We start from the raw sequence: 17617 nt of genomic DNA, 5'->3' as shown, positions 1-17617 counted from the left end.
ACTTTGGATTACATTAACTGCAACATTGTGTATTAGTATCAAAAATGGGTGAGGCATTTTTCTCCACACCATACCTCATAGGCCATGGGGTAGATAAGGGTTTAGCAAATTATGGCCCATGGGCAGGCTGCCATCTGTTTGTTTTTTTTTTTAATTGGAGTAAGACTGCTTTACAATGTTGTGTTAGTTTCTGTTGTATGATGAAGTGAATCAGCTGTAACTATATCCCCTCCCTCTTGGACCTCCTTCACCCCCTTCCTCCCCCCACCCCCATCTAGGTCATCACAGAGCACTGAGCTGTGCTCCGTCTGCTATACAGCAGGTTCCCACTAGGCTATCTATTTTACTATCTATTTTACACATGGTATCTATTTTACACATGGTAGTGTACTTATGTCAAACCTAATCTCCCAATTCGTCCCATCCTCCCCTTCCCCCCCGTGTCTGTTCTCTACGTCTGTGTCTCTATTCCTGCCCTAAAATAGGTTCATCTGTACCATTTTCCTAGCTTCCACTTATATGCGTTAATATACGATATTCGTTTTTCTCTTTCTGGCTTACTTCACTCTGTATGACAGACTCTAGGTCCATCCACATCTCTACAAATGACCCAATTTCATTCCTTTTTATGGCTGAGTAATATTCCATTGTATATATGTACCACATCTTCTTTATCCATTCATCTATCATTGGACACTTAGGTTGTTTCCATGTCCTGGCTATTGTAAATAGTGCTGCAATGAACATTGGGGTACATTTGTCCTTTTGAATTATGGTTTTCTCAGGGTATATGGGATATACCAGTCGTGGGATTGTGGGGTCATATGGTAGTTCTATTTTTAGTTTTTTAAGGAAACTCCATACTGTTCTCCATAGTGACTGTATCAATTTACATTCCCACCAACAGTGCAAAAGGGTTCCCTTTTCTCCACACCCTCTCCAGCATTAACTGTTTGTAGATTTTTTGAAGTTTTATTAGAACACAACCACAGCCATTTATTTACACATTATCTGTGGCTTCCTTTGCACTACAAGGGCAGAGGTGAGTAGTTCACACAGACATCGTATGGCCTACAAAGCCTGAAATATTTACGACCTGGTCCTTTACTGAACAGCTCTGCTACCCCTGGGATGGACTAGATTAGACTACATAGACCATGCTGTACTGTCGGAGAGTATCTTGTTGCCAAGAGGAAAAGAACTTATCAAAACAAAAGTGAAGTCATCCTTTAGCTTTTTATTTTCTTGTGGCTCATTCAAATGAGGTAAGGTTAATGTTTATCAATTTGTTCTTTAAAGGTGACTGTAGAGTAAAATTATATATACATACATATATTGAAATTTATTGTTAGACATTCCAGTTTTTCTTTATGGCCAGCAAAGCTGTAAGGTAGAAGGAACGGACATATCAAATCACCTTATGTAGGTGTTTATATGTATGGCCCTTTCCACCAACTATTCCGCAGTTATGTTATACCAACGTGTCCATATGTACGTGCTGAAATCAGATAGAACTGAAAGTCTGAATTGCTTTCACCTGCCAGGATTCCATAGGACAGTCTTGTATTCCAGGAGCCACATCCCAGTTCCTGATATGCACAAGGCTCCATGGAAGGAGTCTGTTCAATAGAGCCAATAAAACAGATTTTGTACACAAGTATAGCCTTTGTTTCCTCTGAAAACTCACTGAGTGTCATTTTTATTGTTGCTCTCACCTTGGGGATTGTGTATTTCCCTGGAGAGTATTGGAAGGGTGGAGGCTACAAAGAGATAAGAGAAAACAGAGAAGGTGAGACAAGAGAGAGAAATCTAATCCCTGGGGTATTTTATTTACTTTGCTTTTTAAAAAAAATGTTCCCCTGGTCTCTACTGAGATTCATCAGTACTTTTTGAAATCATAAAGTGTGTTACCCTGTTCGGGACCCAAAGAATTTTATAGTACATACATCTTCCCTGTGGGTCTTAGATTTAGTCTGATCCGTATTCATCATTCCTCTGAAGAACAAACAAAAACACAGTCCCACTGGAAAGACAGAATCTCAAGCATGAACTGGACTCCTTTTGTTCTTTTCCTCTTTCCTTCCCTTGAATCCATAACCCAGCTTTGTCAAAGTTAAATAACTAGTAAGCCACACGAAACAATAAAGCATCAGCCATTTGAAACTTCCATAGGGAAAGGAAAGAAGTAGGATTGAGAACAATATCAGAGTATTTTCCGGAGAACCTTAAAGATATTTTTGTTAAAGACATGCCAACAGGATGGAAGAGAAAAAACGGGCAAGGATGAACAAGAAAAACAAGCATACAGATCAAGGATTTGAAGTAGTTATAGATTTACCAACTGAATATCAGATTTGACAATACAATCATGTACATTTCCTTTGAAGGTTATTAAAAGTCAGAGAAAGAAAGAGAGAGAGAGAGACTGACAAGGTACAAAGAGAGAAGAATTTGGCAACATACTTATTCACCCTGCCAACAAATTAATTGAAACATGGAGGGAAGAGGATTCCAGAAAGACTAATTCCTTTTCCCTGATTGCGTCTGAACAGGAGTCATTTTCCTAGTTTGCTCACCTTGAATTGGAGACTGTAATACAGCTTGCATCATCCCCTATGCCTCCTCCATCCCTTACCACCCACCAGCAGTTGTGTGAGAGACTGAACTCAACAGGCCTGTAATGATTCAAGAACTCATTTTGGTCCATCACCTTTTTTTTCAGAATCCTTAGTTTACCATTTGATTTTCTAAGACATCCTGGGGAAATTGCCTATCCTTCCTTAATTGACTAATTTATGATTTTAATGAGCTGGATTTGCTCAAGGATTTAGTTTTAATTTTGACAATCTTCCATTACCGATGCTATATATATCCTTCCTCTCTTTTCTGATGTGGAACCAGAAGCCCCGTGAGAAATATATCTAGTGCTTTCAAGGCAAGAGAAAGATGTTGTAGCTGGGACCCTCATATTCCTCACAGCATAGACTAAACATTCCAGCGTGGTCCAGAAACACAATCAGAATGCTAGGGTTGAAAGGAAACTAACACATTCTAGGAAAGGTTCACACATTCTGCCAAGATTAACTACCATGAGTATAACTCAGAATGACACAAAGTGCAGTGGACGGGGACTCAGATAATCTGGGATCAAATCCTAACTCTGCCACTTAAAGTTATGGGATGGTTGGCATCACTTGAAATTTCTGAGCTTGAATTTCCTAATCTATAGATGGAGATAACAGTACCTTTCCTATATATTGCATGGATGGTATGAAGAAACGAGTATAGAGGCAGTTTGTAAACTCCAGCTGAGATGCTATGTGAAAGCAAGGACTTCCATCTTATACGGCACCAGAGCACCGGCATGGCGTATTGAACAAGGGAGTGGGCAAAGGGAGTCAGGGTTATAGGTGGTGTCATGACTTTCATACAGGATTCCATCCATAAACACAGGCTGAAGTTCCATAATGTCTTACCTGATGATTCCAACCTTGATGCACCAAAAAATTCTGTTTTATTTTGCACCCCTTGGAAAAATAACTAGATCCTTCTCAATCTTATCTTCGAAAAATTTATCTTAGCTCCTACCTGATTTATTTTAAATATATTTAAGTATAGGGTTTACATTCGTCAAGTGTCCACAGTATATAAAATTGCAGTATCTCCCACACAGGAGAAAGACTAAGAATATAGTCAATAACACAGTCATGTAAAACTAAGGTGAATTCAGAGATTATGACACAATTTTCACAAAACTTCTCTTTAGAAAATTTTTCTAGAAATGCCAATTGGCTTTACACGTAACCAATCAAAACATAAAAAATATGAAAGCTGGTGATAAAATTGAAAGAAGAACATTGAAGAACTGGCATGAACAGGGACATAAAATACATATGCACATTGCACAACTAACTAAAAGCATCTTTTGTTATCAGAACAGTTGGGCCTCTGAGTCCTTTATTTATCCCAAAATAAATGCTAGATAAGAGAAGCACTCTCTGTCTTATTCACAGCCTAATCTGTTCTACAAGCATTTAAATGAACTACTACCTTCTAGGACTCTGACTGGTCTGGCTTGATAATAAAGCTAACATCCAAAGTTGAACTTTAAGGCAACTGTGAGGTTGACCCCACCATAGCAACAGGAAGCCTGCTTCCCAGGAAAAAGTCTGAAGGATAGGCAGTTAGAATTTTGGATACATGATCAAACCACCAAGGCACTTGAAATCAGCTAGGTACATTTATGGTTCCCTTTGTTCTGGAAGATTTGGAAATGTTTGATCAATACAGAACACTAAAACAAAGAAAACCCCAAGCACTCTGGGACAACTAAACTCACAAAGACTCTTCAACAGCAGCATCTTCTAAAGGGAGACACCACTGGCACATCCACGTAATCTTGGCCTTTATTACGTCTTGAGTCTGTCACCACCAATCTAATTTCATTCTACTGCTTGTCTTAAGACACAGTTTACAAACCCGTGAATCTAGTGGGGAGAATGCCCAGCTCACAGATGTGAGAAGGGAGTATTTCTTTAGTGAGTTTCAAATCAGGTGCTCCTAAAATTACAATTGCGTAGGCTCTCCCTCATCTCCAGTCAAGTCGCAAAGTGACAGTAATCTGATTGCAGTGCCTTGTCTCAGCCGAGTTTGATTTTGAATTTGGACCCTGATAAGCCACAGGTAACAGCAAGCTCCTTAAATTAAAAAATGAGTCCATATATTTTTTAAGCACATGCAAATTCACAAAGGTGCTCAGAAGGCTCTATGTAATGGTTAGCTGAGAACTCTGTTTGCCTTTGCATCTCTTAATTGTATGAAGCTGGCTTCAAGTACAGTGGCATCAGTACAATGACCAATGAGGTCTAATCTCCAGCAACATCAACACATGCAATAAGGCATAGGAGTTCCATCAAGCAGCAGGCAGAGTCATTTTCCTGGGAATGGACACGCTAAAAAAATGAATACCACGTGGTATGAGTTTAATTTACGATGTATCAGGAAGCAACAGGGTAATAACGGGCTTCTGACCATAGTCTGAGCTCCCATTCATCGCCTTTCATGGGGACTTTTCTCTCATTAAGTTGCATCACCCTGAGAAGTAGGGATTTTTATTCCCATTTTAAAGATGAGGAAACAGTAGGCTAGAGAGGTTAGAGAAGATGTTCAAGCTTATCCAACTTGTGGATGGTTAAGTTAGGGATCAAAATACAGAATAAAAGGATCAAATTGTTCAGTGACCACTTTCATAGAAACCAGCTTTCCTGAGAAGATTAAAATTTCCTCCCATCTTCCTTTACCTTCATTTCATTTCAGACTTTCACTTTTCGCTCTCATTCACTTGAGTGTTCTGAATGCCAACTCTCTGCCTTTGCCTGTGCTGTGCTGGAGACTGAGAAGCCCAAGAAGAAAAAGAATACAGTCTTTGCTCCCCAAGGATTTCTTTTGGGGGGAATTCAAACATAGGAACTACTGGTAATATACAGAAGTCTGCTTATCCTCTGAAATCACAAACCAAATTCTTCCATATACCAAGAAAATAAGGTAAATTGCCTAGCGATTGGGGGCATATGAAGGACATTTCTCTTTACTCTGTCCAGAGTTCAGTGGATGGCTTGACCATCAAGTACCTCGAGCTTGAAAGAGCACAGACATAGCCACATGGAGATGAGCCAGAGAGGGGATTTCTTCATATTTCCTGGCATAGGTGACCTCAAAAATTAACGTGACAGGCAGACCCTGGAGCCCAGCTCCCACTAGTAGTAAGTTAATGGCCCATAAAACTCTTCCATATGATAATTCCATAGAGATATCATCAGAGAGGACTGTCTTAGATGAATAAAGACACATGCTCTTAGTTTTATCAAAAAAATTCTATACTCATCAAAGGTAGAAGTAAAAGAGGAAACAAGTTATGTTCTGAGTCTTTGACATTGGACATCTCCAGCATTCTCTAGGAACAATTTGGTTGTGGTTTCCGGCGTGTGTACTATCAAACCCTGAATTAACTTTCATTCCCTATATGGTTCAGGCAGGGGGCGGGGGAAAAAACTTTTGAAGAGGAGGATAGATGTTAGCATTACCAAGGCACCTCGGGTAACTTTAAGCTCTGTAAGGGTAGAACTATGCTGTTTTTGTTTTATCACTTCATCCTCAAAATAGAGCACAATCCCAGACTCATGCAAGCTACATAATATACACTGGTTACATGAAGAAGCAATTTAATCTAATGTGACGATATTATTCCAATTTGTCATAGTAAAAGCAACCCATTAATACACTTGTACTTTTAACGTCAGAAATCCTTTCAGGCAGATGAGAAACTGATCATGTTTATAGTTGAAAAAATAAAAGGTCATTAATAAATCAGTTGATGCTGGAATCAATTCCCTATGAAACTCTTCCATTTCTATACATAATGTAAATATTTATCATAATCCAACGTGAAATAAACCCCTTAACATTTTTTTTCATTTCTTTGAAGAACTGAACCCAGACTTGACTTTGTGTATTAATTAAAAGTGAGTTTTCAGGTCGGTTTATGTCAAAACCATGGCACCAGAAAATAGCTCTAACCTTGTCCCTCAGAGATTAATGCCACTAGGATTATTGTTTATTTTGATTAGAATGGATTTGTTATTAGAAACAATATTTTCTCCCATACCGATTGCATGCAACCACTCCCTTTGAGAGACAAAGTAAGTTGCTGTCAGGAAGACCCACGAGTTCCTATTTTCCTGCCTTTTCACCTCGTGATCATGGTAAACATTTTATTCATTTGTCCACTTCCACTATTGTATGTCTACTTTTACCATTTTCTAGCTGTTACTGCTGACAATTCCTTTCTCCGGTTTGGGCTGCTGTGGTCCCTTGAAGCCTTTCTTCTTCTGGCTTCAGATTAAACTGGCTTTCTTCCTTCAGATGCAACTTTATGTCAACCAGAACAATCAACAAAAGACTTCCGAAAGCTTGCTGTTACTCACCGAAACCTAATAGCTTGCTCATGCTACCTGCCAACGTTCTTAAAAACACACCACACACCCATGGCCATAAACCCACAGAAGCATTTTCACTGATAGATGAAATCCTAAAACGTGGAAGCATCTTGAAAGCAAATGGCAATGAAGCACTTTTCCGAACACTGGGAAGCTGGGTGGAGAAAGCAAGCAAGCCAGGGATTGGAATCCATTATGTGGCTGAGGCTTCTGTCTGGTCGATTTAAACAGATTGAAACCGAGGCCGTCGCACAGAACCGCCTCAGGTGAGGGTGCGCAGTGTTCCTGTGGGGTTATCACACCGGCCAGGCCTTGAAGGCAGAGCAAAGCCCTTCCACTGGGAAGTTCCTCCTAAGTGCTCGCACAGCATCCGCGGGATTATCCCTCCTCCCCACTCACACATCATCTGGCTTGAAACTTGCAGGCCCTCTGGCAAAGAAGAGAGAAACGTTCTATTCGAGCCCTCCTCCTTCCCCATGCTGTTTCCTAGCAGCCGCTGGCTGAGTCCTGCCCTTCTCCGCCAAGCACCAGGCTGGATTAGCTGCAAGCCAATAGCTGGGGGTCAGGATTAAGAGGCCAGCGTGCACTTTAATACAAGCTGCCTATAATTAATGGCATTATTAATAGCTTGACTGAAAAATTCATTAAAAAATCCATTAAAAATAAATACCCTTTTACAAAAGGCATTGCCTTGGGTAAGAAAAACAGAAAAAAAGATAAAGGAAAATTGATTGGTGGCTTTCAGTTCACAGAAAGACAGACCATAGTTCAAACTGATTAAAATTGAACATTTTTAGATTGAGCACCCTTGCCAAAATATTCTCTGTAGTTACCCAATATGAAAATATGATGATGGGCCACATATTTATATTTGTATGTATCAAGGGTTGGTATATAAGACACACAGGTAGCTGCTTGAAATAACTTTCTCCAAGTGAGCATTCTTGACCTTCAGTAGTAGAAAGTCCCTGAAATGCTGGGTAACTGTATCTGATTAACTCAGAGTCTCCAATGCAATGGGTTTGTTCAGAGGCAGTATATCTCCCACAGTCTCATGACATGTTTAGCAACCTGTTTTTCTTTTCCTTTCTTCTCTCTCTCCCTCTCTATCTGCATTCATGCCATGGCTCTCCTCTTCTGTATATCTGGCTCGGTAACTTGGAATCAATCTTATTGAGTTTTGCCTCAGCCCAAGTAAACAGTGTTGAGGGTGATTGGAAATGTCTGCGGTTCAGATGTTCGCTCAGAATAAAGTGGAGATGATGGAAAGCGGAAAGCCCAGTTGGGGAGGCAGTCTCACCCTGACTTCTCCTCTATAAAGATTTGTTTGTGTTGATACTAAAGCTGATCTTTTGGGTCAACTTTGCTCTGGGTCTAATCTGCTCATTGGTGTGAGATGAACATTGTCTTCCAAAGGTCCAGGCGACCATGCCCTCTCAGAAAAAGACCCCATTCATGAGAGTATTCGCTTGAAGAGAGCTTTTATTCACTTCACCTGTTATGTTGGGCCTATAGAGCACAAAGCCAAGTGGAGATTAGGCAATTATCTGGTTAATAGGATCAACAGAGACAAGAAGTTCATTCAATAGGCATTTCTGACTGCACACCACGCACAGCTCAGCCCTCCATGGGATGAGAGGAGCCGGGTGAGGAGGAAACATGCGGCTGCTTAGTTGTAACATGATAAAGGAAATGAGACATAAACACAGCCAGCAACTGACGTGCAATTTACAAACAAGGGCGGAATTGCATGGGATTCTATGCATTAAAGTCGGGAATATAACAAGCTAAGAATTATAGGAAGTGGTTAAGCCAGGGTAAATTTCTTGGAAAAGGCAAATCAATGTCTGTCTATGTTCAGAGATCTCCAATTCACCACTTTTAAACCTAATCATTTCCGACAGTGTAAGGCCTTTTGCCTTTTAAAATGCATTAAATCCCCTTTGTTGCTCCTGCACTAAGTTCCCACAGTTTTTTACTGAAGATTATATTTAATTCCTGGAAATATTGAGAAACTTGTTTTTATCTGGGTTTCACAAAGTTACCCACAGATGTTATGTGAAAATTCTGGCACTGTTTCTGGCTCTTTCCCCTCCCTAATCTCCACTTGGTATTGCAATACTTACAGAGGTCTTCCAAGTCATCTGTGCAGTGTAGCACATATTCACTGAGCAGTGAGCTTCTCGATAAAGATACTGATTTTTAAAAATGCCCTTGCTCTGTCGATTGCCACTTTTGTTGCTAGTAAAATGTGGTCCTAATTAGCAAGGTGTTGAGTAACTTCCCAATTAGGAAGTACTGGGCTGACCAGCATTTCCATTCTCTTCCATTTTCTTTCCATAACTTAGACTCATGGGGAATTGTACGTAAAGTACAACATTTGCAATTCTGAGAGATCTGAACTTAAAAATGCATTCTTTAGGGTGAGGCTCTCTCACTCACTACTCCTGGGAATCTTCAACTGATAGCTTTTCACCTCTATGCTAATGTGAAAACCTACACCACTGGTTGAAATTTTTTAAATTACGGCAGTTGGCTATTTTGTTCATGTACACCAAACGTATTTAACTAATATATTTTTGAAATGTCTACTTATGGAATCAAATGATTGTTTTGAGACGCATTGGAGACAGGCTGTACTGGGCAATATAAACAGAAGGATAAGAAGGGAAGGGAGGGCCCAGGAGGAGAGAGGAATGAAACAGGATGGAAGGTGAAAGTCATGTAGGGGGATTATATCACTGTCTAGCTCCGTCACTTAGCACCTGGCAGCATCACTTAACACCTGGCAGGTCCTTCATCAGGTCAATTTGGGGTAGTAGGAAACACTGGTTTGGGAAAGGAATGTCTTGGCACTTAGGAAAATAAGGTCTAGAAAAGGCTGATGAGGTTATTAGTTCTATTTTTTTTTTTCAAATTCTGTAATTACAGATGTCTGGATTTGCTAGGATGGTTACCAAACTTCAAGCATTTGATGACAAACCTTTATTAAAGAGGAATCAAATTACAGATGTAGGATGGAAGAAATGTACCCGAGGTGTGAAAAAAAAGTAGCAAAGATTAGGAAATGCAAGAAGAATTTTCAATAACACAACCATCAAGCCCTCCCATCTTCACCAAGATCAAACAAAAGCTAGTATGAGGGATTCAGACAGATCTCAGTTCAGATTCTATCATTCATTCATTCATCATTCCTTACAGCAGGGTAAAGTCTTTGAGGATGGAGTGTAAGAGTGATGATAACGATAAGGCTTTCTCTAGAGTTATCCATATCTAAGGTCATTGGATGATAGCAAATGCACTCAGAACTCTATCGGATGGCAGCCGATGTCGAAGGCATGCTAAGAATCCAGCCAAGTACTGAGAATCATTGTTTTAAGTCTGGTGTTGATGGGGGTTGCCATCATTCTAAAAGACTGTTTTCTGAACTTAGTATAATAGATTGAATGAGTTTGAAGGGTGTTCATTCTAAAACCTACTCAGTTTCATTTCAAAAAGAGCTGCCAAAAATGTTTCACGCACAACATGATAATTCTAATGCTCTCCTGTGTGACATACTCTCACGGAATAATATGGGGAAATAGCTAAAACTCCTTCCCCACAGAAGAGTATATTAGAATGCAAATAAGTGAGAGTGCCTTCTCGTTAAGGATTTTTTGGAAAATTCTTTGTGACCAAAGTTTGGAAATTCTTTGTAAAACAAACACACACAAAGCCCTCCTACGTGTACACAGGGACTTTGCCATGTTGCCCACTGCATTCACATGGTGAAAACGGTGTTTGGCATAAAGTGCCGGCTCAGTAGATATTCACTGAATATGTGAATAAACACTGCAGTGCAGTAGGGCACCGGGGCTGGTAAGCACTTCTCTGTGACCTGTCAGAGTGCCTAGCTAGCAGAAAGCATTCAATTGCTTAATACAAATGGATGAATGAGCACTTGTTATAGGCAAGATAAATGATCTTACGTGGTTTGTGAATCGCCAAATCTGAATTATATATTAAAATAAGGGAATGGGGAGGACGACACCACCAGTCTGACATGAAATGTGGGATTATTGGAAGATAAAATGGCTCTTTGCGTGGCACCATTCCATTAGAAAGCCTCTGATTCTCAGACAGTGAATCATATATTTTTCCATATTCGTCATCCCCTTCAAGGTTTACACTGGGTGTGTGTTGGGGGATGGGTATCTTCAGGGGAAAGTGCCATGGTAAGGACTTTCTCATGCAGAGACTACACCCGCAGGGTATTGCCTACCTTGCACAAGGTTAGGGGTCTTGGTTGAGCCACTCTCCCCTAACTATATTCCCCTATGTTAATTCCTGGAATTCACATGGACTTGCTTTACTGTTTTCAATCTTTTATTTTCATGTTTTTGAATATCATGTATGCAGTTTTCCTTCTCGGCACAATTGTTATCAGACGTTGATCCTTCAGTATGAATTCATATCTAGTACTTAAAGGAAAGCTTTTGGAACTGGAAGGAGAAAAGAAAAAGTTGAGAGGGAGAGAGAAAGTATATGGACACAAGAAACCTGAGAGGAACACCATCGAAGGAAGGAAAAGTGCAGGATGGAGCAGCAAAAAGGCAGAACTCTGAGGCTCAGTGTGTCCCTTCCGGTAGCAGGAAAAGTAAAAGACTCTTTGGTACATTGAAGAAACTAACCTGACTCCTCAACTCCAGGCATTCTTCAGTCTATTACTCTGAGTTTCTCTTTCTGACACCGAAATTAGTCCAAGTAAATATCTCATCCCTTCTTCAGTAGCTTGTGCTGAAAATTTCAGAGTGCCCTTTTGGGCACAGAGTCCTGGGCCCTTCACGATACCTCAACTCAAGGAGACCGGGCTGGAGGAAAGCAGGGGAAGGCTCTACCTGAAGCTGGGACTAGTTTCCCCTCCTGGTTGGCTCACCTCCAGGATAGGGTTTCTAAGGGACTGTTTACAACACAATTCTTTTTCTCACTGACATCTATCGTCTTAAGCCAGAGCATCAAGTCAGTCCTGGCTCTCAGCTGCACAGTCACATGTACCTGGGCAAACTCTAGCGCCGAGTAGGCTTGGAGTAATTAAACCTGAACTGGGAATCCAGAGAGCTAATAGAAGAGAGAGAACTCTTGGCACCTTCCTAGGTCTTGGATTTAATAGGGGATATATCCAAAAGAGAAAAAACAAACTAACAATAAAATGGCAGTATGTGGTGACTACCAAATGAACAAAGCAAACGCTGAGTGTGGTGAGAGGGGGTAAGTAGGAGTGGGGCTTGGAGGTTTGGGTTCCAGACCTGGTTTTTTTTGATGGGTACACTTAAATGGATGCAATAAAAATACATTTTTCTGAGAGTTGGGAAAATATTGCATATTTCAAAAGAGAACACATTTTGCTTCTATCTAGGTCGAAATGTACTTCAAGAAGCTCTCAAGGAGCTATCCATATGCCTCTATAAGTTCAGAATTTGGTTATTATTTATTTTTGGCTGTGCCATGCGTCATGCGGGATCTTCGTTCCCGGACCAGAGGTCGAATCTGTGCCCCCTGCAGTGGAAGCGTAGAGTCTTAACCGCTGGACCGCCAGGGAAGTCTCCAGAATTTGGTTATTTAAGATTTTGTTTAAAGTAGTTTTGGCTAGGACTAGGATATAGAAATCTCTGTTTTCAGAATTCTGTTGCAATAGGATGTGACAGGTAATCAGAGGTGGGAGAATCTGACTAGTGAACTTAAGGTTTAGTCAACCATGTCTTTTTTTTTAACTTCTTTTTATTGAAGTAAAGTTGACTTACAATATTGTGTTAGTTTCAGGTATACAGCAAAGTGATTCAGTTATATCTATATCTATCTATATAGATAGATATAGATATATAGATATAGATATAGATATGTAGATATAGGTAGATATATAGATATAGGTAGATATATACACACACAACATATATATATTTTTCAGATTCTTTTCCTTTGTAGGTTATTACAAGATATTGACTATAGCTCCCTGTGCTATACAGTAAATCCTTGTTGTTTATCTATTTTATATGTAGTGGCGTGTGTCTGTTAATCCCATGCTCCTAATTTATCCCTCACCCCCCTCCTTCCCCTTAGTCAACCATGTCTTCATGTGGAGCTGGGGATGAGGAAGGATGGAAGACGTTTTTAAAAGTCTGTGGAGCCTGATCTTTCCAATCATTCATAAGGCACCAATATTAGACACCTTTGTGAATGAAAATAACTCAGTACACGTGAAACAAAAGTGAGCTTTCTTTTTTTTCACAAATTGGGAGAATCAAGGCACATATTCATTGAGGACTCCCAGAAAATGAACAAAAGACACATGCCCAATGACTTGGCAAGAGCTCTTAAGGAAACAAGAAAGAGCACCATCTCAACTTAAACATGCTGGGAAAGGGGAGGAGACCAAGAATGTTGACTTTCAAGTGAAATCAAGCCACAGAACTTCAGAAATATGAAATAAACACTTGCTTGAAGGAAGCTGATCTGAAGGGAGCGTATGTTTTCTAATTATTTCAGAAGCGGTCATGAAGTTGCTTTTGGAGAATACAGAGGACTACTACTTCTCAAAGTGTGAACTCTCCAGCTGGTGGTCCTAGGAAGATGGTCATACGGCACAGAATGTCAAGACTGGCTCCCAGAGTGAATAGATCTGCTAGGCTCTGTTTAGGCAGCATACCATTTAGCTGCCCGCTTTCCTCTCTGTAATTGACTCCGCTCTGCTCTGTACTTGTCAGGCAGACACATCAGTTCTGATAGCATGTGCCCTGCTCTGTATGCAAAAGATATCCATGAGTATTAACTAAGTTTGCAAGAGGAATTAGGAATCCGTAATAAATGCTTTAGCAAAGAGGCTTTGGGGACTAAAATTGTGTCTTCAGGCAAAATTCTCATAAACTAGACATCATCTTTGATTTACAGTTCATAGTATTTTCTTCACTGGATCCAATAGCCCCAGCTTGAGGGCTCCTGCCCCATGTGGCATGATTGACTGCCCAAGGTGGGAGGGTAGTTCTATCCATTGAAGTGAAGTCAATGAGATTAGAAATTCAGGAAAGCACAAAACAAGTAGAACTTTAGATTTTTTTTTCTTGGTTTGTATTTTTAGTAGCTACAAAAAAAAAAGAAAAAAAAGAAAGAAAGAAAGAAAAGAAACTTTATCTACTACTCCACTCCCCCAGCAGGAAACCATTTCAAAAACCTGACTGCTATTTTAGAAAAGGCGACCCTACTCTCTCTTTTGATATTAGGCACAAGATGCAGGCCATGATCGGGAAGGTGTGTTGTCCTACTTTTTACTGTGGACATCAGAGATTCATTTACCCAGAGTTTTCAAACATGGAAAAGAGAGGCCTTGAGTAAAGATGAGGCTAGATCTTTCAGATCACTCAACACTCCATCAGATCTTAAGGGTAAACAAATTAGAGGAAGAAATGAGACATAGTTAAACAAACTTGGTTTAGCATCAGTTCTGCTCAAGGCACAGTGGTAGGCACATTGGCAAACTGTGTGTACATGGTAATATACTGGCATAGGGTGGAAAAAAGGTCAATATCTCATCAATCTCCAAAAGGGGATAACAGTCATTAATTAACTAACACGCAGAGGACAAGAAAGGAATCCTAAGTTTTACAAAAAACTTTACCTTTTCTTTGCGCCACATATATATTCAACATACAAGACCATCAGAATAATTAAAGACACAAGAATATACTTCTACAGAGCCATATAAGTGGATGCATAAATAGCTGATATACATATTTGGAGCTATCAATTTGGCAAATGAGTGCATGGGCACGTGTGATTTACAAGTTCCTTAGCGAGTGCTCATTTATTCAAAGAGACACATAGATGGTCGAAAGCATCTCTGAACATATTTTACCCAATATGTTACACTGATAATTTTAATGATATTGCTATTAAGCGATTTATAAGCTACTCATAGTTTATGAGTAGGTTCCAAATTAATAACCTCCTTGTCCTTCTTTTCTGCACTTCAAAAGTTATTTATAATTGGCTAGAAACCATGGGAAAGTACATGGCTATTTCCACAAAATGTTCTTGTGTATGTGCGTTATGTGAAAAAAAAACAAAAAAGGTAATGAATGTGCTGAAAAATTATTCTGGAAAATTAAAAGTTCTTCCAAGAAACCAATAAATGGCAGGAGGAGATATCCTTGGGAACTTTGAGATGTATGCTCCAATAGCCTGCATTAATGCAGACAGGCAGAACAAAATAGTTCCATAAGGAAATTGTATAAGCCACCCATCCCCCCGGAACCAAAAGCTGAAAATTTTTTTTACGGTACTTTGCACTAGGTTTTGAAAGGACTTATGTGACTTTAGAATATATACTGGTTCCAGATTATCAGCTCTGTTTCTGGATTTGAGTTTTCTCATCTCTTAAAAACTGTTCATGAATTCCTGGGACAATCCCTGTTCTCACGAAACGTAGGTTTTCCATAAAGTAGATATACCTATATCCCGACCAAAATTTAATTTCTATTTCTTCACAGAATACTTCCTGGAGAGAGGCTATTTTTTACTTTCCTTTTCTAACTGCACTTGAAACGACCAAGTATGAGACACTATGAATATTCATAATCAATATTTACTATTTTGACAACTTCCTATGCTTTTACTTCTCTCAATGATGTCAGGTCTTTTGTCTCAACCAAAGGGGCACAAGTATTCTTTATTTTAATAAAAAGCTTGATAATGTCAAGAAGAAAACCAACATATTCTGTGGCAAATCTGAGTAAATTAAATGTACGTCAACACAAAGTATAACACCAAGATTTCCAAAAATGTGTAGGGCTAAAACTAATCAAAGTAAATAATAAAATCTAAGGGAAAAAAATTCGTACTTCTTATTTTCCACATCCTACAGTAATGATTCAAATGGATGCTATTGAAATCTGCGCACTGATTCATTTTGGTGTGAAACTGGGGTGGGAACATGCAAAAAATAAGAGATATTGGGTAAAGAACATAAAGCCTTGTGGGATGGCTGGGTTTCAGAATGGACACTTGGGCTTTACTGTGTATTTGGGCTTAGAGTACATGAAAACTTTGGAAACAAATGCACATATTCACTTCCTAGCCCAAGAGAAACTATCTCTAAGCAACTTATTTTCAAATCATTTTCTAACTCCATTGTTTTTTATGGGGGGCTAAAAAGAAGAACAAGAAAGTCTTGTTAGATCATGCGGATGCACCAGACTCCTCTGTTCTTAGCCTGGTGGTCTCCTTTTCAGCAGAAAGTAGGAGATATCTTCCCTTCGTGCTGCATAAGGATGGGCTACACAAATAGACACTAAAACCCATGACTGTGTGCCTGTAGAGATCAGTTTCTCTCTGTTTCTTCCTGTAAATTTTACCATATAACCAGCGAGTGAAGGTACAAGAATGAGGAGGGTTGTAAATAATAACATCAAGAGGAAATGTAGAAATTAGAAGGGTAGCCAAGGTTTCTGCTTTTATATCTGGATCTGGGTGAATCCTGTTCTCCTACAAACCCTCGTTGGATTCCTCCCTACCAATGTCCTCTGAATACCACCACAATTTAGAAACAAAAACAAAAACAACAGACATACTTTGAAGATGTTTTTTTTCCCCTTACTTAAGAACAACAACCTCCCAAAAAAACAAAAACAAAAACCCGAATACCAAATTCATCAATCTCAGGACTTTTCAAGAACCTATGGAACTTTCTTCTCCTGGAGTCCCAGTTGAGCCCTAAAATAAAGACAGACAGTCGAAGATACAATTCTGGTCTTCCCAAGCTGGCTTCTAGACTAGTGTAGCAGCTGATTCTGTGAACTTGGCATCAATAAGGGAGGTGCCCTCCCTGTTTGTATTGTGTGTGTGTGTTAATCTACCACCCATGTCAAATTGCCTCAGCACTAAGTGTATTTGAAAGGTTCAGCTTGTGAGGTGGCTGAGGATTTGGGGGAAGGGTAGAAAAAGCTTGGCTTTTCTTATCTCATTCAAATTGGTTTGTCCATCTCTGTGACCATGTGTCTCACAAACATGAAGATGGGTGATCTCCTGGGGGACTTTTAGTACATTCCCCCCTGTCAGTTGAGGATTATATCCTACAATCTGTCCCCTAGTGCTTTAAACACACCCATTTAAAATAACTCCAGTAACAGAATCTTTAATTGACTCAGGGGATGGTGGGGGGGGCTTCCCAGTATGATTGTCGTTTTGGTTCAAAGGAGAAGAATGAAGTTGATTCTGTGCCTTGTGTCTGAGTAACAATATGTGAAAAGGTTCATTTAGTCCTTAATCCTTATGGAGGATCTGAAAAGAGCTGATCGTTTAACAGCTACGCAGTGTTCTGCTTTCGAGCTGTTTTCCTTATTTATGTCTTGGTTGTTAAAGCTCTAACCATTCCCTTTATTGTTCAGTGGAGAGAAAAAAAAGAAAGACAAATTGGTATTAGCAATTCACAAAGCAGTGACTCCACACTTAAAAATGAAATCTACTAAAGTCTTGCAGGAGGAAAAGGTTTGGTTTGGCAGATTTTGTGTCATTAGAGAACAGAGCCTCCTGCCTGACAACCGGTTTCTTGTGGAGAAATATGAAAAAATTTAAAAAGGGCGAAGGAAAACATC

General features: G+C 39.7%; 1 protein-coding gene across 18 annotated transcripts in view; it reads right to left on the bottom strand.

Annotated features, from left to right (window-relative positions):
• PKHD1 (PKHD1 ciliary IPT domain containing fibrocystin/polyductin) overlaps nt 1-17617 on the bottom strand; it is a 623301-nt gene that overhangs the window by 44986 nt on the left and 560698 nt on the right. The window contains exon 71 of one of the 18 annotated variants that reach the window (XM_029242351.1): nt 1716-1760. The exons of the other annotated variants lie outside the window; for them this stretch is intronic. The gene's annotated coding sequence lies outside the window, so the exon portion shown is untranslated. The remainder of the gene's footprint in view (nt 1-1715; nt 1761-17617) is intronic. 18 annotated transcript variants of the gene reach the window in all.

The sequence above is a fragment of the Monodon monoceros genome, unplaced genomic scaffold, assembly GCF_005190385.1.
Source record: "Monodon monoceros isolate NGI ecotype Baffin Bay Population unplaced genomic scaffold, NGI_Narwhal_1 Super_Scaffold_3, whole genome shotgun sequence".
NCBI lineage: Eukaryota > Metazoa > Chordata > Mammalia > Artiodactyla > Monodontidae > Monodon > Monodon monoceros.
This window is presented reverse-complemented; position numbering and strand designations above follow the sequence as displayed.